At 46.2% G+C, this 21,028-nt stretch overlaps 1 protein-coding gene across 7 annotated transcripts in view; it reads left to right on the forward strand.

Moving 5' to 3' along the window:
• Nucleotides 1-21,028, forward strand: part of FAM107B (family with sequence similarity 107 member B) — a 224,234-nt gene that overhangs the window by 186,022 nt on the left and 17,184 nt on the right. The window lies entirely within an intron of this gene.

Consider the following 21,028-nt stretch of genomic DNA (forward strand, 5'->3'; position numbering starts at 1 on the left):
GTCTTTATCAGGGAGTTTCTGTGTTGCTGTCAGAAACTATTTTATTTCTAATATTTCTTAAGAGTGTAACCATCCCTGTCAAACTCTCTGCTTAACTTAAAAAAACTTTAGGTTCAGTAGTTTTTGTCTCCGTTATCTCACCCATGCTACATGAAATGTCTGAAACCCTGAGGATTAGCTTGTACGTTTTCTTTTAAGGATTTCCGTTTCCAGGAGGATGTGATTGTTCAGTGGAAATTAGAGGACTCGTTCATGTTCCGAAGTACTTCGTCTTAGCAAAATAGCAGTTGGTTTGAAATTGTTTTGTTCATTGCCTTTACTTTCTCCCTAATAGTTGTTAGTTTAAAAAAAAACAAACAAGTAATGACAACCACCAGAAAACACCATGATGGACATGCCCAGAGTTGAATGAAGTTCCTTCTTATTCCTTGATTGGGATGAGGAAAGATTGTTCCTTTGCTATTCATTCTGGGAGCAGTATTTTCACGTGCTCCTAAGATGTATCTCATGAGTAAAAGATTAAGTGCTTTCCTGCATCTTGCTGTAATAATGTCCACAGCAGCCTTAGTTGGTTTTGTGGCCCTGCCTCACTGCTCGACCTGGTCAGTCTCGTTCTGCACAAACATTTTGTTCTAGACAAACAGTTCTCTTGCTCTCTCTCAAACACACACACACACACACACACACACTTTTTTTTTTTCTAGGTACATTTGTAGTGTCTATTTGGGAAAAAAAATACAACCTATCTTTATTAACATGGGCTACATATCTACCTTGTACACATTCCTATTTATATCTAAAAATAAAATTTTGACTAGCAGTAATAAATGCCATCTTTTTCTGCTGGCTTAACATTTGGAACCTTTATTTTATGGAAATATTCTCTTTCTGTAGTGAATAAAAAGAATTTATAAATATTTATTGGTAAGTGCTATTTGAGGAAAATTGACTTAATTGGGGCCGGGGAGAGGCGTGGTTCTGGCTTTGGCTAGCCTGTACGCTCTCCCGGCCTCTCTGGCTAGTTTTCTAGGCCAAGCCTGGGGACAGTTCTTGGCTCTGCTGCTCCCCCAGAACCTGGGTGAGCTGTGAAGGACACCTGTGAGGTGCTCGGGCCCCCTCAGAACAGGCACGAGAGGCCCAGCTCTAGTTGGTGTGGAGCCTGGCCTTGATTTTAGGGGGACACGGGAAAGAGAACTTGGGAGAATGTGAACTGAGATTCGCTGGTGCTTTGAGAGGGCACAAAGGCCCCTCCTTGTCGCTCCAGGATCCTAAGTGTCTTGGAGTCATTGAGTCTTCTGTGACTGGTGAGCTACTTTGGTTGTCTGTCCTTTGGTTGTGTCAGGCCCCACACCCCCAGGCCTGGTTAGAGGGTGAGGTTAGATTGAACAGGTGTTCTTGAGTAGGGGGAGCTTTTCTGCACATACATATTTTTTCCCAAATAATGCTAAAATAAAAGTATTTGCTGAAGCCATGTGTTTTATTGCCAAACCCTTCTAGCTACCATAGGACTTAAATTACAAATTGGTACAGTCTTAGTATGCGTGCTTGCATGTATATGTGTGCACACCAACACAATACACAAAACACAACATGTACCCTCCCCTGATGAAGTGATAACATGAATCCGTTTTCCTTTTGACTTTTATTGTCCAGTTATGTATTTCTGTGAGATATATTCCTTTCTGTGTTAGTTATTGACAGTTATTTTGGCAAACTCATGAGTGTTTTTTGGATTCAGTTAACAAACACATCAGCGAAATGAAAGGGGTTTAAGGAAATGCTCTGGGCTAGATGAAAATTAGAATATCAGAACAAGGATGATTATTTGTGAAAAAGACATCTGGGATTTGAATCCTGAGAGGAAAAGGATTCGGCCTTGGGACTCTGGTGAGGACAGAAGAGCCCATTCTCGAGCTAGAAGATCGCTAGCCTCTTCAGGAAGTTATAGATCTTTGTACCAAATAGCAATCTCGGTATGTTAGAATATACCTGTGGCTTATGTTGCAGACATTGTGGAAACCCGCTCCCCTGAACTTGCCATTTACTGTGTGTGGTTGTTTGGAGCTGTATGTGCCCCAGAAAAAGCTTTTCTTAAACTTTATCCAATCCTGTGGGTGGAGACCCATTGTAAGTAGGACCTTCTTATGAGGTGACTTCAGTTAAGAAGTGGCCCACCTCATTCAGGGTGGTTCCTAATCGTGTTACTGGAGGCCTTTATAAACAAAATAAAGTTCAGGTAGAGAAAGAGAAAGCCACAGAGGAAGCAGCCAGAAGTTGAAGGTCTGTGGAACCTGGAGAGTCAGGAGAGGCCGCCATGTGCATTGCCATGTGGCAGGAGCCAAGGACCAAGGATGGTCAGCAGTTGGCCCCAGAACGCCACGGTCTTTGGGGAGAAAAATGTTGCCTTAATGATGCCTTGATTGGGCTTTTTCTTGGTCTCAAAACCGTGAGCCTTTAAATTCCCATCAGGTAGGCCATCCTTCGGCATGAGCAGCTCAGGAAAGTAAGGCACTGCATCACAGGTCGGCCATTCCACAGACCACACGTGGTGGACCTCCCGCCCACGGTGGACCTCCCGCCCACACGCCTGCTCCACCTGCAGGTCCAGGCCTCTTGATGATTGGAGGTGGGACTGTCCGCTGGCCGACTGGCCTCACCCTTCCTGTCCTTGGGGACCCCGCCCTACTCCCCTGTCCGTCCAAGCCTCCTGCCGTGTGTCCTGACTCGCTGCTCTCAGGCTCCTTCCCAACATCATTCAGTATGATCCTAAGTTTGCTGAGAAAGTACAAAGAGGTTTATGTTTGTGTTAACTGAAAGGAAATGCATCAAAATGTGGATATGTTTAGTGTTACCTTTATGGGCGATATTTCATTTTATCTATATTTTCCATACTTTTTGCGATCAGTATATTGCTTCTAAAACCAGGAAGAAAAATCAAGTGTTTTATTAGAGGTAAGAAATAAGTGTGTTTTCCTCATCTGGAGGCTGTCTTCTGCATGTCACCCCAGTGTTTGTAATAGGTGTGCTAAGAAAGACCTGATATCCCCCCTCCTGTTCTTGTTTACTGAACACATCAATGGACACTTTCTAGGACTGTTTTGCACCTCAGGCCTTGTCGTCTTTATTTTAATAGCAATTAATTGATTTATCAGAAAGACATGACTCAAAAATTAATCAAGAAATGGGATTACCAGTGATTTTCCCCTGGAGCAGAGGCTCCTTTGCTTCCTGTCATTTCTGTCACGTGTCTTGCAAGACAGGGCTGTTTCTTACCCAGGTTGAAATGGCCACGGGATCCCAGCCCCCAGGGCTAAGACAGCCTCCCCTAGAGTGGGGAAGTCATCTAGGATGAGCGTGTGATCAGCTGCCAGTTCTTAATTGTGTCTGGGCAGTTTGGCCTTGTGGCCTGAGCATTGCATATTTCTCTTGGCAGTTTTACGGCTTCTGGAATCCCTGCTTACCGCAGTCGCATTTCTCAGTGCTGTTCATTCCTCTGCCTAAAACCATGGAGAGGGTTAGATTCAAGGGCACCCCCAATGGCTATTATCATTAGGTTTGGAAACAATCTAATTTAATTAGAAAATGCATGCCAAATATATCTTCTGATGGTTTCTTCCTTCAATGACTGAAACCACTATTTGCCTGTAATTATTTCTTGGATCAGTGTCTTCCATGGATTAGACTGGACTGGACAGGATTTGCAGATTCTAAATAAGGAACGAAATACATCATTATTGTACTGCCATAACCTCAAACCACGGGAGCCTTTTGCTCTTGCTGCCTTCCTGTGGCGTTGAGAATGAAATCTGAAATCCTTCCTGTGAAGCTTTTCCCAGCTCCTTTGGCTGCGCTCTCAGCCACTGGCTGCCCTGCCTGGATGGCTGTCCCCCCACCTCAGACCTTCCAGGACCTCCCTTTCCTGAGGGTCTACTCCCTTTCTTTCATTTTCTTTTTCGTTTTCTTTTTTCCTTTATGGCATTTACCCCTGCTGAAGTTCTGTGTTTGTCCTGCTCATTGTCATCTACTTGTCCCCTTGACTGCAGGTTTCACCAGGGCAGGGACTCTTTTCTCTCCTACTCAGAACAGTGCCTGGCCCTGAAGTAAAGAGTTTGGATGGCCCTGTCCTGGTGTTTGGGGAGTCATTCCTAACCCCTTGGAATTTCTTGAGTGATTGGCTGTTTTTGTTATTCACGGTGGGCCCCTTGGGCCATCCTGGATAGCTGATGGAAGTGGTGACAGGATGGGGCGGCCACTCCTGAAACACCAAGCCCAACCTCTGGGGAGGGGAAGGGTCTGGGGACCGAGTTCAATCAACCACTCCAACCTCAGAACAGCAGAGCTGGGGTGAGCTTCCCAGTGGGTCACTCTCCTTGAGGGTTGTCATTCTTAGAGGTGCAGAGAGGGGACACTGGAAGTGGGGAGGGGACACGGAGGCTTGCATTTGATACCTCCCAGACCTCATCCTGTGCATCTCTTCTTTTGGCTGGCCATGATTTGTATCCTTTTGTTGTAATAAAATTACAATATGAGGATAACACTTTCCTGAATTATGTGAGTCATTGTAGTGAATTAACGAACCTAAAAGAGCAGTGGAAACCCCTGAATTTGTAACCTATTGGTCAGTAGAACAGGTGCCCTAGGAACCCCTGAACTGGCAGCTGTTCATAGGGGAGGGGCCTCCTGGGGGAGCACAGTGCCCTGGACCTGTGAATCTGACCAGCTCTGGGTATTCGATGTCAGAAGTCATTATAGATACTGTGTGATATTACCATGTAACTTACCTTGGTTTAGTTTGTACAGAAAGACCAAACACTTTTCAAAGGGACTCTTACACATCTTCAATATCCTCTAAGCCTATGACAGGCATTTGTCACAAATGAAAAAAAAGGGATGCTGATAGGACACCGGAGGGTGTGGGGCACACAGACACTGAGCCAACATCTGAGATAGTCAGGATTAGCAGCTTGGCTGAGCCCTGTGCTGGGCAGGGCCTGCCGGTTGGAATGCGGTTGGAGGGGCAGGGTGTGTTGGATTTCTAGAACTAAAATTTTTCGCTATGAGAAGGAAGATATTGAGATTTAAATTGGTACAGTTATCTTCACATTTAGAGAAGGCACTTAACAGTTCCTTAAACAAAACCCTTCTGAGGGCATAGGAACAAATAAATTTTAAAGGACTTAAGTTTAGTAAGGCTGTACTGAAACTGTTGGGGATGGGGCACCTTTTCAGTTCTTCTTTCTAGAATAGGGTAACTTAAATCTCCCTAGTAAGAATTCCGTCAGAAGAGAAGCTTCTTGAGGGCAGGTCTGCCTGTGTTGTATCCCTGCTAGGGATACCACTGTATCCCTAGTCCTTGGACAGACCTGGCACAAGAGGTGCTCAGTAAGCCATGGGTGGGTGATTTTGGTGCTTGGTCTCAGAGGTGGAAGAGGAGGAGATGGAGAGGAGGAGGAAAGGGAGAAGGAGCAGTGTGGAATGGTTCTTGGCCCTTATCAGGTGTTCCTTTGTTCCTTTTCATGTGGCTCTATTATGTCACAAACCCTCTTGTAGGGTGGGTGCTCGTGCTTGATTCCCACTTACTGGTTCTCTGCCGGAGCTAGACAGTACTATGTTTTTGAGGTTCTGTAGCTGATTCAGATGTGCAAGCCAGGGATGAAAACCACAGCTGCACAGTGTTGGAAGGAAAATGGAGGCTAACTTCAGGCTGTTGGTCCACCTGTAGATAAACAGAATCAGTTTAAATTGGTACTATTATTTTTGTGGAACTACACATCTCAGGAGTTAAACTTTGATGTTTTCCTGCCTTCATTTTTATCTGCTAATTTGGGCTTCCCTTCTCGTTTCGCAGCTAATGAACATTCAAGCTCTTTGTGCACATATTTTATTATTCCTGGCTGATCGAATTATTGAGGTTTTGATGATGGTGTTTGTTCTAGTTTGCGAGCTGCCAGAATGCAATATACCAGAAATGGAATGGCTTTTAAAAAGGGGAATTTAATAAGCTGCTAGTTTACAGTTCTAAGGCTGAGAAAATGTCTCAATTAAAGCAAATCTGTAGAAATGTCCAATCTGAGGCATCCAGGGAAAGAGACCTTGGTTTAAGAAGGCCAATGAAGTTCAGGGTTTCTCTCTCAAGTGAGAAGGCACGTGACAAACACAGTCAGAGTTTCTCTCTCATCTGGAAAGGCACATAGTGAACATGGTCAGGGTTCCTCTCTCATCTGGAAGGACACATGGAGAACACAGCACCATCTGCTAGCTTCTTCTCCTGGTTTCCTGTTTCATGAAGCTCCCCAGGAGACATGTTCCTTCTTCATCTCCAAAGGTCACTGGCTGGTGTACTTTCCGCTTCTCATGGCTATGTCGTTCTGCTCTGCTCTCTCTGGATCTCTTATTATCCAAAATGTTTCCTCTTTTATAGGACTCCAGTAAACCAATCAAGACCTACCCAAATGGGTAGAGACATGTCATCACCTAATCCAGTTTAACAACCACTCTTGACTAAATCACATCATCCAGGGAGATGATCTGATTACAGTTTCAAACATACAGTATTGAATAGGGATTATTCTGCCTTTACGAAATGGGATTTTGATTAAAACATGGCTTTTCTAGGGAACATACATCCTTTCAAACCAGCACAGTGTTGGTGTGTTTCTTAAAATTCAGAAAAAAGTATAGATGGTCTCCAGTTAGAAACACTAGACTTAGGAACCCCCTCACCCCCACCTGGCCCCCTTGTGCTCACGAGAAGCACAGCTCTGAGCATTCTGCCTGCATGACTCAGATATAGAGGGTGACGGTAGGAGAGTCGAGATCAGGTGAGTGGTTTGCCACTTGGCCTCTGGGTACTTCTTGAAATTTCCATCCAATTTTGGTCATTTTCATTTCATTTGGTCTTTGTTAATTCATGCACAAGTAACCTTTAAAGAGTTACTCATTTTAGCATCTCTAGGAAGGTCACGTGATTTTTTTACCTTTTACACCTCAGAGTGAAATCATCTAATAGGTGATTTCTTTACCTTTTGACTTCCAGAACTCAAGAGAACAAACAGGAGCTTTGAAAGTGCACGTGTACACACGCAAGTGCACACACATGCCCAGGTAGTAATTATGGACCATGTCATCAATCACCAAACATTGAGGCGTCTTTGTGGAAGAGTCAGGCAAGCAGGTGGGCTCTGGGGGCAGTGCAGGCGTGCATGAGGGACTGGAAAGAATTGCTGCACTTAGTCAAACAATGTCATTAGTCTTTTTTCTGAACGTTTTAAAAACATTTGCCTGGCTCCAAAACAGAGACAGTGCCACCTCACTTGTCTTACCTGGACTGGGGACTGCACTGGCAGGGATGAGCTACAGCATAACAGTAAGGAGCTCTCGCACCCTCCTGCCCAACATTCCCTTCTCCCCCTCTCCGGTGGCAGTGTGGTGCTGGCTGCTCTCACCAGATCCTGACCCTTGGCCGAGGGTGAGGTGCTACTCAGGAGCTCAGCTGCTCAGCTAGGGACTGGTGAGAGTACCTCCTCCCAGACGTGCTGCAAAGGTTAAAGGAGGCGCCCCACGTCCACAGCCCTGTCTGGAACGCAGCAGGCGCTAGCGGTGGCTCATGTAGCAGTCGTGCATTTGTAGATTGCCTGGGGTGGGGATCAAGCCATCGCTGACAGTGTGATTTCGATCATGAGTTCCAAACAGTTGGGTAACAGACCCCTTGGCAAGTCCTCGGAAGAATCCAGGAGAACACAGACCCCAGCAGGGTGGGGGTGAGGGGTCAGAGAGACAGTGCATCTATCTGCCCAAGACCAGCAAACAGTGTTTTTGTGTGCAATGGCCAATTCAGGACAAATAAAAATGTCTGTGGATTGCATCTTCTTTCCATGCAGTTTATTGAGACATTGAGCTAGTCATTTTGGCACATGTCAGTCGAACATACTGTATATTGTAAGCCCAGGAGAGAGAGGGGTGTGCAGACCAGAAATGGTCCAAATCCTCATGTATCTGAGTATTTGGAGAGGAGATAATGCTTATCCAGCAAGAAATTAAATAATTATAAGTTGTGAAAGGCAGGGAACAAGCTTCGGATGCAGAAGGGCAGTGCAGGCCCTGTGCTAGGTGGGCGGTCAGGGGAGGTGACCTCTGGATAGAAGTGAGAGGGTGAGCTGGAGACAGCGTTGGAGCTGTGGGCTAGGCAGGGGGATTGGGTTTGCAGGGAGGTGAAGGCAGACCAGAGGTGGGCCAGGTAGAACAGGTGGAGCATGAGGAGCATGCCAGGTACTGGGCATGTTATCCAGAGTACACTAAGAAGTATGTGTGTGTGACCCGATGTGATTTACGTCCTAAAAGGAATCCCATGGTTTCCTGCTCTGACACTTTTCTGTTCAGAAATGAAAACATAGGTCCTGCTCTGTTAGCCACAGAAATGTTAATATCTGGGTGTATTTGAGAAGAGGCTGCCAAGTGGCCTTCTAAATGGACCCTGAAATCGTGTCTCAGGCAGAATCATGAAACGAGTAAGGCAGGTGGCTTGGGGCCCAGATGGGCTCTTAAGTATTCCTGCCAAGAATGGCCTTTGGTGGAGGCATCCAGTAGGCCCGCATCAGGCTGGAGGGCTGCTGGCTTTGTTTTATGAGAGCAGAACTCTCTGTAGACCTGGGCCATGGCAGAGGCAAGTATGAGGCTCAATGAGAGCTGACTGGGGGAGCCCCCTTTTGAACCTCAGTGTGCTGGCCAGCAGGAACAGTCCAGAAACTCTGCAGTCAGCACTTCCAGATCCGTGCATCTGAGCGGAGTGGCCAGGCCCACTTTATCCATTTGTTCACGCCTGACAGCAGGTCTCTGACCTTCAGATCAGGGGCTGGGAGGCACTCAAATAGTGTTCCTTTTTATATTGAGTATTGGAAAGGAATGCAAAGCCTCCTTTTTGCAATTAGTATCTTCTCCATGCTTGATCACCTCCAAGCACCAGAAGCACCCAACATGTCCAGGGCTGCATTTCCGGCAAGTTCTAACATGGGATCTTAAGGAGCCCCCCTGTTACTTTGTATTTCAGCTTCAGACAGGTAAAAAAACAGACTTCTCACTTCTTTATTTGGGGTGAGAGGGAGTGGCTTTGAAAGGCCTGTCTCCCATGGCCTGCCCGCATCGCCCTGTGCTGTGTGTGTGTGTCTGTGTGTGTATGGGCGTGTGAGAGTTTAGAATCAGACCACTGTGACTAGCGAGACCCTCTGCTCAGCGGGCTCAAGGTACGTTTCACAGGTGAGATGGGGAGCAGTCCTTTCGGGAGGGTCCCTCTATTGTATTTTGGAAACAGATAACTTGTTTTCACAGGTCCACGCACAGAGGGATTTTGCACCAGGAAAACCACCTCCTTAACTGATTTTGATGAGACTCTGTACTTATCTTTGTTCCTAAATTATTTGCATATTTTGGGATATTGTGATGGAATGAAAGTAGTTTGCATGTGGGCAGAACATGCCTTTTGGGGGTTCAGAGGGCTGGCTGTTGGGGACTGAATCATGCCTCCCACAAAAAACAAGTCCAGGTCTCAAAACTAGGGGTGTGAACCCATTTGTAAACAGGACCTTTGAAGGTGCTATTAGTTAAGGTGCTCAAGCTGAATGAGGGTGGCCTTCATCCCTTATGGCTGGCAAAGGAAACTGGACACAGAAGAGAAGCCGCAGGGAGCAGCCAGAAGCCGGAAGTCATTGGAGCCAGAAAAGAAAGGAGAAGACACCACCATGTGCATTGCCATGTGATGGAAAAGTCAGGGAACCCCAAAGGTTGCTGGCCAGTCAGAAGATACCGACCCCAGGAGGAAGCCAGTCTTCTAGCCTCTGCAACCACAAGCCAGTAAATTCCTGTTGATAAGCCAACCATTGTGTGGTATTTGTTTTAGTGGGTGGTAAAATAAACAGGGTGAAAGCAAACATATTTCTTCACATTATTGACCTGCTTTGTAATAATAATGTCCTGTTTTCAGAACATTCATAAATTCAACTTTGGTCCTTTTTTTGCAAGTCAAGATAAGGTGCTGCATTCTCCTTTGGTTTGGCAGACTCATAATTTCTTAATGCTTGAAAAGCCAATTTTTATAATAATACTGTATCTATGTAATGTAGAACAAACCAAACTGCTAAAGACTGGTTCTAGGTGGAGACACTTAATCATGGGCAAGGCCTTGGTGCCCACTGGTTGCTATGACAACCGTTTGTCTGACATTTATAGCTAAGTTGTTATACCACAGATGTATACACACACACACACACACACACGCACACACACACAGTTATTCTACCCTTGTTTTTTAAAAAAATGCCTCTGTTCAGTAATTGGGTGATGGTATCTTATTGGCATGTCTTTCATTAACTTGAAGTTAAGTTAACCTAATTGATACACTCTAGTTATTTCCATTTCACAGCCTATCCTTAGTTTTGTTTACCTATTTTTTTTGTAAGGTAGTGGAGGGAATGGCATTTGCTAACCAGTGTAAACAGGGAAGAAAGGGAAATGTAACCCTATCTTGAAAAATTCTCTCGAAACTTACTACTGCTGGGTACTGGTACTTCCTGTTTCCAAAACTGAAGTTCATGCAGCTCTACCCTACATCCTGAGACCGTTTATTGCCTTAAGCCGAATTCCTGGCATATTTGAAGCCCTGCCTCACAGATCCTGCAGATACCCAAGCCACACTTTCCTCCCTGATTCTGAAGCTGGTGACTGACTGCATGGTTGGGTGAATAAGTGTCACCGTAAAGATTTGTTGCAGCGCTTTCCGCATGCTCGGTGGAGAGCGAGCCCCTGTGGTTCTTCCTGCTTCCTTCTGGGCTCCAGGTTAGGCCCCAAAACATCACCTTGTCTCACAGCATTAGATTCCCACCTCCCTTCCTTTAGTAAAGAGACCCGTGCCAGGTGCTGCCCCACACCTGCCTCCAGTGCTCAATGAATCATGTTTCCTGGGACCTCGGGAGGCCTTGGAGGGAGGTGTGTTTGCGGGGTGGGGCAGTGAGAAGGTAGAGAAACAGGTACAGAAGTGAAGGGGCACGTTCCTAACTAACCCTCTGACCCCGGACTCCCTGAAGTGCCCATGTGCAGGGACAGCCCTGTGGGAGAGACAAGGAGCCCAGCCCGCTCGCTAGTCGTGGCATCTGCCAGCCTGCACTGGCTTTCCCTCGATGGGTGCTAGGAGTCCAGCAACGTTGTTAGCCTACTGGCCCTCAGAACCCGCCTCAGAGCTACAGTAAATGAGATAATGAATGTGGGTGCTGGGGGCCATGCCCAGCAAACAGCTGGTACTGAGTGCATATTTGACTGTTTTTATTGTCCATCTAAGGGCAGATGGCTGACATGTGACAGAGCTGGGCTTGGAATCTGCACCTCCCAAACTCTAAAGCTTTGTGTGTCTGTGTGTCTTTTCATCAACGGCATTTGATTTGTGCCATCTCTTTTTATCAGGAAGAAAAATAGATTATTTCATCATGTTCTCCTTTTCTGTTCTCTTGCCACTTTCCTGTGTGGCCCGTAGGTGGTCTTTGGTGCTTGACCCTTGGTTGGTTGGTCCCTGGTACCAGGGACTGGAGAACTTCCTCTTCGCCATTGTCAACTCTAGCTCTGAGGGTGGAATTTTGTTCAGTTAAAAAAAAAATTACACAAATAGAATTATTGTTTTGGTATTAGGAAACTTATTGAGTTACACTGCAGTTTAAAAATAGCAAATGCAATTGAAGTTAATTTTGAATATTTGATTGTGGTTATCTGTCATTTTGTTGTGGTGGAGACAGCTTTGAAATGACTTTTAAAATATTTTAGTAAGGAGGAGCAACCACTTTCTTAGCCCCGCCTCATGCCCCATCCCTGTGTAGTAGGGGAAAATGTTATCTGACCATGAACAAATATAGTTCTTAAGGATTCTCTAATTTGTGTACCCTTACTTGTTCACACACAGATAAAAGGATCTGAAATTATTCTTTAATAGTTGGAATAAGGGTAGTTTAAAGACGAGGCAGAAGAAAAGGTGATGGCTATAGTGTCAGGAATATTAGCTCAAAGAAAACTTTTAAAAGGTCATGTTTTTTAAGTGTTTCCCATTTGGAGGAATGATGACAATTGGAGTACACACAGCAGCTCATCCAGTTTGCATTTCTGTTGGAAGCTCTCTTGTGCCTGAGATAGTCCTAAGAGAGCCAAGTCATGGTGGCAAGTGTAAGCAAATGAAGTAGGGGAGGATTTTCAGGCTGCAGGTTGGTCCATTAGTGGGTCATGAGTTCAGTTTGGGAGAACTCCACAAGCATTACAGGAAAATGAAACAATGAAAATAGCAGCGAGTACTGTATGTAGTAAAGGCTATGTATTGCTTCTAGAAGCTTCTGCGTAGGTACTCGTGTGTCTGTGTGTGCGCATGCACACATGCATTGTTATTTAGAATGTGTGTGTTGTGTGTCTGTGCATGTAGTGTGTATACATAGCATGTGTGTAGTGCGTACATAGCATGTGTGTAGTGTGTAATAGCATGTGGGTAGTGTGTGTATATAGCATGTGGGTAGCGTGTGTGTTTATTGGGTCACTGCGTATAAAGCAGACAGAAAAGTTTGCCTTGATCTGGGGTACTTTAGGAACTTTATCAAAATTGTTTAGACCAAGTCCAGTTGTGCCTTAGAAGGACAGTACTTATCAGGGCATCCTTGTCTCTCTGTCCATCCCAAACTGAGTGGATTCTTTGTGGCCCTTTATCTGTTCAGGGCTGTTCATCACAGGGTTTCCCATATTCTGTGCTTCCCAGTGAGGTCTTCCAAGCATCACATGTTGGGGGAGAGTCCCCCAGAGCTCTCACACTTCAGGGGCCCCACAGACCAAAGGGTTCACATTCAAGGCATTGCCTTGTTTCTCTGAAGTTGTCAATTTTCTTTTTTCTTCACTAATAGCATAGTTTCCAGCCCTCTACCACAGAGATAGACTGTGTATCACAGAAGGTAGACCACCGAGAAGTGCAAAAGGAGGCTGAGAAGGAGGTGATCACGCCACTGCAGGGACACGTGGGAAACTGGCGTCTCCATCCAGAGGGCCCCAGAGCCCAGGGGGCCTGGGAGAATCTGGTAACGCAAAAAGGGGTCGAGGTAATGACTGTTGTTGGAATTGGTGGTCCTATCAGGGTTAAACTGCAGGAGAAAAAGATCCCTTATCATCTGTGGGAGGAGGCAGGGCTTATCAGTGTGTTACCAGGCACTGTGATTTTTGGAATATTGATAGAAATTCGATGTTTTTTCTATATACATTTCATATATGGAAAATAAGGTTTATCACTTCAGTTCTGAAGATTCATGGATGAAATGAGGAAAATGAAGTTGTTCGTGTCCTTTCTAATGAGCATGGCACGTGTCCCTTTGTGCGTGTATATTTTCTGCTATGAACTGACTTAACAATCTTCCCAGACTCTTGGAATCTTAGTTTGACATTTCTAAGATTATAAACTAAAGAGTAGTGCATTTATTTCCATGTTTTGTTCCATGAACTCTAAATTGTCCTGACAAACTTATAAAAGAAATATTGCATTTTTCATGGCTCGTTTTTGTTGCATATTATTTTGAATACTTAATCCATTCCTGTAGGTAAAACTACCCTATCTTGATAAAGCTTTTCAGATTTTTTTTTTTTTTTAAATAAGGGAAGTCATTAGTAATCATGACACATCTGTAATTTCTTGTTAGAAAGTTACAAGTGTTGTTCCGGAAGTGATTTGTGATTTCCTTTGTAATCAGCTGTAAAGGACAGGCTTTCATTGTGAATGTGTTGACCTATCATTTGTCTCCGTATCATCTGTCTCCATCATCTGTCTCTATCATCTGTCTCTCTTCACTTACTTAAGGTAACCAATATCCCCTATATGCGTGGCTTTTAAAACAAATAGTGTTATTAAAGTTCTCAGTTCTTTGACAAGAGCTGAGAGAGAAGTCACAGTGGATGGGAAGTTTCTAGATGCCGAGTCCTTGAGTAATGAATCTCGTTACAGCAACAGAAGTGAAGACTTTAAAACTTGGATAACTTTGGGGAAGGAAACCGAGTTCTCCATTTCATGTGGAGCTGCTGTGGGGCAGAGCTCATCCTGCGGAGTTACTGCCCTGCTCTGTTTCATTTACAGTGCCGCTGTGGAATTCAAGCATCCTGATGCTGTGTCCAGACCCTGGGAGAACATTATTTGTCTGTGGTATTATTAGGCTCTAACAGACCTGATGGCAGTGTCGGGGCTGCCCAGGATGGGTGGCCTGTGGGGAGGCTGGGGGGACAGCTGGTACAGCCTCTGAGTACCAGGTAGCCCAGGGCTTGCTGGTAGCTATAGATGAGTCCTAGGGGCTTTGAGCTCTCACATGGTGGCCTGTGGGAGGAGGGGGTGACTGTTAAGGCTGTGTTTTATGAGAGCGATGATTTACATGGGGATGGATGCCACAGATGAAATCTGAGACTTCTGTAGTCTTGTCTTTCCCTAAAAGCATCCCGTTTGTATGAAGGTGACGTATGGCACTCACCTTCCATAGGGTCAGGATTATGACTGATCTGTCTGTTCCTCATTGCTAAAATTAAGTGATTATTTCTCAGAGTCCTCTTTTATCTACAAAATTCCATGAATTTTTACAGCCTTGAGTATTTCCTAAAACACTGACCGCTTTCCCCATTCCCTGTAAGAAGAAGTCTGTGCTTTTCGGATATGGTGGCACTGAGGGATGGCTATTTAAACGCTGGTGTTTGTTTTTTAGGCTGTCATTTTTGTGTTCCTTGATTGCCAAGTATATTCTGTCATTCTCCTCCCTTCTGATTTAAAACATTTTTTGTGCCTATCACTGTAATGGTGGAAGCTTGGCTCCTGGAGAGGTAAGCCCAGCTTTCGGGTGTGGCATGGCCGAGAGACAGGGTGGCCGGAAAAACTGGTTGTAGTTAGTGTTTTGGTCCTCCCGGTGGCTTTGATTCTGTTTCCTCTGACCCCACAGGCCCCGGTGGGAGCATGCAGTCCCTGTCCTAAAACGACTGCTCCCTGAGAGGGGGCAGGGGGCAGCTGAGGCAAGCGGACAGGGCAAGCCGACTGATTCGGGCAGTGACCCCCTGGTTCCCGGGCTCCCACTACAGGTGCATTCACGTTGGGGCATTTCCCCGCATCCCTTAGTTTATAAAGAGAGGGTGAGTGGAGGTGGAGAAGCTGAGGCAGCCATTAAGAAGTTTGTCTTCTTTTGGTTACAGCTTCTGTCTTTGGGCTGGGGTCCCCCAAGACTCAGAAGCCCGGTCAGGGGTCAAGGTTCGGGCTGCCTTTGAAGGATGGGTTCGTCTGTGTGTGACGGTTGCCACCCATTGTCCCTCAGCCTCCCTCCCCGGGGGTGCCCTCCACATTTTCCAGTCCCCTACCCCACCTCCTCCGCATCCCCCAGTACCAGACAGAACATGTGTCACAGGCTGGCAGTTCCAGAGGCTATGGGAACGGCCACCCCAAAAGGGAGCCAGGGAGAGGGCCTCAGCAGGGCCCGCTTGGGCTCCGAGGAGAGGGCGGTGTCGCAGGCTGCACCGCCTCTGAGGACTGCAGGGCAGGCTTGGGCTCCTGGCATGACCCAGCCTTTGGCCCAATCACAAGGACGGCTGTCACCAACTTCCTCTCCCTATAGAGCCACCTGTCCCATGGCATTAAGGGCCCACCCCAACCCACTGCATCTCCAAAGATCCTATTTCCCATTAAGGGTCGGAGCAGGACTCGAGTGTGCCTTTGGGGGCTCTGCCTCCCACCCAAGACGTGCTTGTGGCACGGCTGGCGGCCTGTGATTGTCATTTGTGCTGGGGTTCGACGCCCCATGCCCTGGTTCCTCCTGGACCTCTGGGTCCATCCTGGGCCGCTCCCCAGGACGGACACAGAGTGTTTGAGTAATTGGTGCTCGCCCTTGGTGCTGTTCTTTCTGCCACTGTTTGTTGTTCGCAGAAGGCCCTGGAGGGGGCCTGGAGGGAAAACAGACCATGTAAATAGCTATTCCCTGGGGCTTCGTTAGAGACTTTACAATCTTCTGCAGACCCGGGTGCACACACCCAGACCTCACACTCGTTTTTCTTGGTGGAAGCAGAAATTCAGAGTCAGCGTATATATTCCTTTAATCATGAAACATTTTAACCACGCAGAAATAAACATAATCGTTAACACTGTTTCTGGAAGGAAGATCTTTCTAGCTTTTTGCTTTGCATGAAAAATAAAACTCTCCAGACAAACTCTTAACTGTGCCATATTTAGAAATAGCAAGATAAGTAATTGTTTAAAAGTCACGTCACGTTCTTCCATGGAAACAAATCTGTTTGACCAGCAAAATGGCTGAAATCTGGTGGATTTGAAATGAAGCGTTGTAGAAAGATAAGATTATTGTCTGTCATTTCACAGTGAGGAAACAGACCCTAAGAGGGGATGGAGCCAGGACTTAGGTTTGCAGACCTTTTATTTAGGTTCTTTCTACTCTATCACACATTATGTGCAACTAATATTAGTGTGTTAAACAACTATGTGTTGAGTCCCTACCAGTGTTTGCTGCAGAAGGGGCAGGACCCCCAGGGAGGGACCTGGGGGTCGTCTTGGAAAGGCAGAGTGGGGCGATTTGAAGGTGAGATTAGGGAAATGGACCAGATCTGGATTGGGTGTTGTCGAGAAGCAGTCCCAGTTCTGTGCTCGGGTCTCCTCTCAGTGGTTTGTCCCCAGGAGGCGGGAGACCAGAGCAGGTGCGAGCTGCTGTTTGTGCAGAAGGAGCCGTCCATCTGCTGGTCAGTAGGGGGTGTTCAGTGGTGGGGTGTTGGGCGCCGAGCATCCTTTATGTCCGGAGGGAATACTGGGGTGCGGCTGCCAGGGAGGCCGGTCGTTTGTGACCTCTCCACTTGTCAGAGCTCTTGCCGATGTCCTGGATGCTGATGCTTGAGGAAGGACGGACTTCAGTGGGGAAAGGCGCCTTGGAAGAGGTCGCCTGAACTGGCCGTGCTGAGCCGAGACTGCCTGTGGTGGCTCAGGGCTGGCATCCCAGGTTAAGAAACACAAGTGGGTCATCTTTTCCTTGTTTTAACCTTCAGCATGACTTTGTACTACCCTGAAGTTTGGCAGGAGAAGGAAGCAGAGACGACGGTTTGCTCCTGCACTTAAACTGTAAACACATTTCCATGGCTGTCCAGGTGCTCATCAGAGGTTCTGTTGGTAGTGTTAGCGATAGTGCCAGAAACACAACTTGAGATAAGTGGGGAATTTGGAAACTCAGTTTAGACAATTTCAGATAGCAGCAGGAGGTGAGAGAGGCTGTACAGACAGGAAAGTGTGACCGGCGTCACATCTTGACGTGTATCCAAGCTCCCTCCCCTCCCCCTCTGTGGACTTAGCCTCAGTTTCCCCATCTGGGATGATGAGGAAGTTGAATAAATGATCTGTGTTCCTTTCTGCTTCGAGTTTCTGTCTCTGAGTCTTCTTGAAGATGGATTCTCTTCTTGGGAAAATATTAGCTTATTGGGTTGCGTGGGCCAGGCCATACATTTTAATGTTATTCTTCAGCTCTTGAGGACAGGCATGCTTGAGGTCTTTGTAAGCTGGTCTGGCCTGAGGTTCTGTGTTGTTTCTTTCCTCTCAGGAATGATGGACATAAATCACCATCTTCCAGTGCGTCCTTTTAGCCATTTGCTGAAGTGAATAACTGACGAGTGTCCTCCTGAGAAGATAACATACAATGAAAGGGCCAGGATCACAGGAGGCCTCTTCTGGAATTTGCAGTTTAGGGAAAAAAATTTTATGTGTAAATTTGAATTTTTTGAATATGAACTAACCTACCATAAAAAATTAAGTATCACGTTATGTACAAATTTTGAAATAATGCAGACACCCCCAAATTAAAAGAAGTCTCTTGAGCTGCAGAATGCCAAGGCTTGTGGGCCACATGACTAGCGGACTCTGCACGGGGCCACTGCACAGCAGCTCTGCTTTATCCAGAAAGAGCAGCCCCTCCTGTCTTCTTCTGGTCTGGCCCATAAACACTTCTGCTCGTGTGGCATTGGTATTCAGTGCTCTCTTAATAAACTTTTAATGGCGACCAGGTATGCGTCAAGAGGAACCTCGTGGCAGTGCTGGGAATAGAGCCTCCCTCCCACATGTGCACAAGCATGCACACGCTCACACAAATGTACATGCACACACCTGCATTCATGCTCACACATGCGCCTGCACACGATGCACATCTATGCACACACACACACACACACACACACACACACACACATTCTGTACCTCAGTTGATGACCTGGCGATAGAAGTCATCAGCTTAGAAGGTTGTGCAGCGTCCAGACATGGGAGCTAACAGAGAGGGCGTAAGAGGATGGGTTTGTGGGGCCCGCTGGTGACATTGCTGCTTGCTAGCTCTGTAGGCTGAAGGGAGTTCCCCGACCTCTCTGTGCCTTGGTTTCCCTGCGTCCACAGTGGGACTCATTTTGCGATCTACCTCCAGGGTCATGTGGCATGTAATGGACATTATGAAAACACAGGTGGCAAGGCCCTGTGCCCAGGGATTCTGATTCCAGAGGTCTCGGAAGTAAACGTTTGCATCAAGGGGCATCCTGATGTGTATTCCGGGACCACCCTTGGAATAGCGCTGCGCCATGTTTGTTTTACAAAATAAAGGGAGAGTGTTTTGAATCTGATATTTTTTCCCATTTAATACAGCATAATTATGTTCCCTTTCATTATTTAATTTAATACCATATAATTTTTACACTGCATTGTATTTTTGTTAGATATTTAAGTGGTTTCCATTTCTTTACTGGGATAAATACTCTTATACATACATGTGTGTCCACACTTCTGATCATTCCCTTGGGATAAATTCCTAGAAATGGAATAGCCAGGTTCACAGGTATGTATGTTTTAAGGCCATTTGTCACTGATTACCAATATATTCTTCAGAAAGGAAATAGCACAGTTTATCTTACAAGTAATAGGAGAGTAGACAATGATTTTCTAAATGTAGTGGAATGAGGAGGAAACAACTTTGTCATGAGCTTTGCTTTTTAACTCATGCTTCTTTGGAGCTTGGGGGAAGTGAGTGTGAATAGCTATGGATTTAGGGAGTGGGCAAAGGTCCAGAGATACTGGGGAGGAGTAATAGGGCTGACTGTGGATTAGTTTCGGGATAGTGTTTAGAATTCAGACTTAATTTAATTGCGGTGTAGCATATACCTGATAGAGTTTTACACAAACAAGGATAAATGTTGCCTTATTTCATTTATTGCATATGTTTGTTACAAGTGATAATGCTGCTAGTTCACGGGTTTTGACTTAAAAAAAGTGTTTCTTGCCTAGAGCCCCAGAATTTAGAGTTGGGGTGTTAATAAAGTCTGGTCTCTGCTTCATTCCTGTGTGGACATCCCCTGCCTAAGGCTGAGCAACTGAGACTCTCCCTGCAGGGGCTTGGAATGAGGTGGAAGCATTTGGAAAATCCAGTGGTCCTCGGGACCTCAGAGCAGGGCTGAGTAGAAGGGAGGGCTGAGGGATGCGTGGCCTCCCAGGGGGAGGGCCTTCCTTGGGTGGGCGTAGAGCTCACCAGCCCTGGGGTATGAGTGCCTGCGGTGGGATCAGCACCAAAACGCAACTCCCAACGCTATCAGGACTTTAAGACAGTAAGGGATCTTAAGAGTCATCTGGCTGAGCCGTCTCTTTTTACCTATAAGGAAGATGAATAATTTAGTATTTTCAATTAAACTCCTCTTCATAAAGCTTTGGTTTTTCAAAAATCAGATAGTCAACCTTGGGACAGAGCTGGTTGGTTTTTATTTCCTTGTTCTGGAAAACCAAGCTGTTGGGAATTTACGTGACCAAACAATCAATAGCAAAGCAGGAAGGAGGGACAGAAAGCCAGCGAACAGCAAGGCTGGTGGCCCCGGTGCTCAGCTCAGAGAAGGTAGCAGCTGATGGAAAGTGAGGCCCGCACTATTGAGTCACAAGTTGGGGGAGCGGTGGGCCAGGGCCCCAGGACTTTGGAGCAGGCTCCAACATGAAATAGCTTCCTTGTACCGACCCTGTTTTTTTAGAATTTACACATGCTAGCTTTCCTAGTGCAGTTCCCAGAATTGCTTCCTACTTTCCCTTTTAGTTAGAGAAATACAAGTTCTTTAAACAAAGCAAAAGCTGCCCTGGGTGCGGCCAGTGTCTCTTAACCCCTGGTGATACTGTTAGTCCACAGAGCACCCTTCACTGGCAAAGGCAGGGTCCTGGAGCCTCTTTCCCCAGGCTGCTTTCAGCAGGAGGGAGGGACCCTGAATCAGTTCCTTGTCATCTATCAACTGTTACTTGATCAGTGTAATTTATCAGTCTAAGGCACTCTTAAGGCCAGTGAATTTAAGATCATCAATTATTAAGGAAATCTGGTGGTTGGAGGGTGTTTGGTGCTGGGAAGCCTGTGCAGATTTGCGTATTGCATGGTAATGAGGTGTTATTACTTGCTGGGAATATTCATGCAAGCACATCTGCTAGTGCCTGCTCCCTCCAGACAACATGCCAGGTAGCTTGGGGTGGCCTGTGTCTCTTTGCCCATGTGTGGTGACAGAAGCTGTGGGCTCCTGGGGAGAGCTTTATCAGGTCATCTTACTCAGGAGGGAGCATAACCTGCTGGCTAGGAAAATGGCCTTTGGGTCCCTGGACTGGCCTGTACTGAGAAGAGCAGAGGCTTGTCTCTGACTAGTTCTGAGCAGGTTCAACATTAGATGAGATCAGAACAAGTGTGGGCTGACCCCTCCCTGTTTTTGGCCTGTTTTATTGAGCCCTGACCTTCTAGGCTCCGCCTGAACAGTGGCTGGTTAATCTTAGTTGATCTGTATGTGGAAGGCAGATAGAGGTATTTCTGGAGATGAGAAATGAGTATGAGCCAGGCCTCCCTATGTGAGTTTAACATGAAGGATAGGAAACTCCAAATAGGATTTGACGATACAGAAGTGGGTGTCCTGAGAGAAGTACTGGAGAATACTGGAGTCTAAAGGACAGAGCCCTCCAGGGACTCAGGAAGGG

This window comes from Tamandua tetradactyla, chromosome 7, assembly GCF_023851605.1.
Source record: "Tamandua tetradactyla isolate mTamTet1 chromosome 7, mTamTet1.pri, whole genome shotgun sequence".
Classification (NCBI taxonomy): Eukaryota; Metazoa; Chordata; class Mammalia; order Pilosa; family Myrmecophagidae; genus Tamandua; species Tamandua tetradactyla.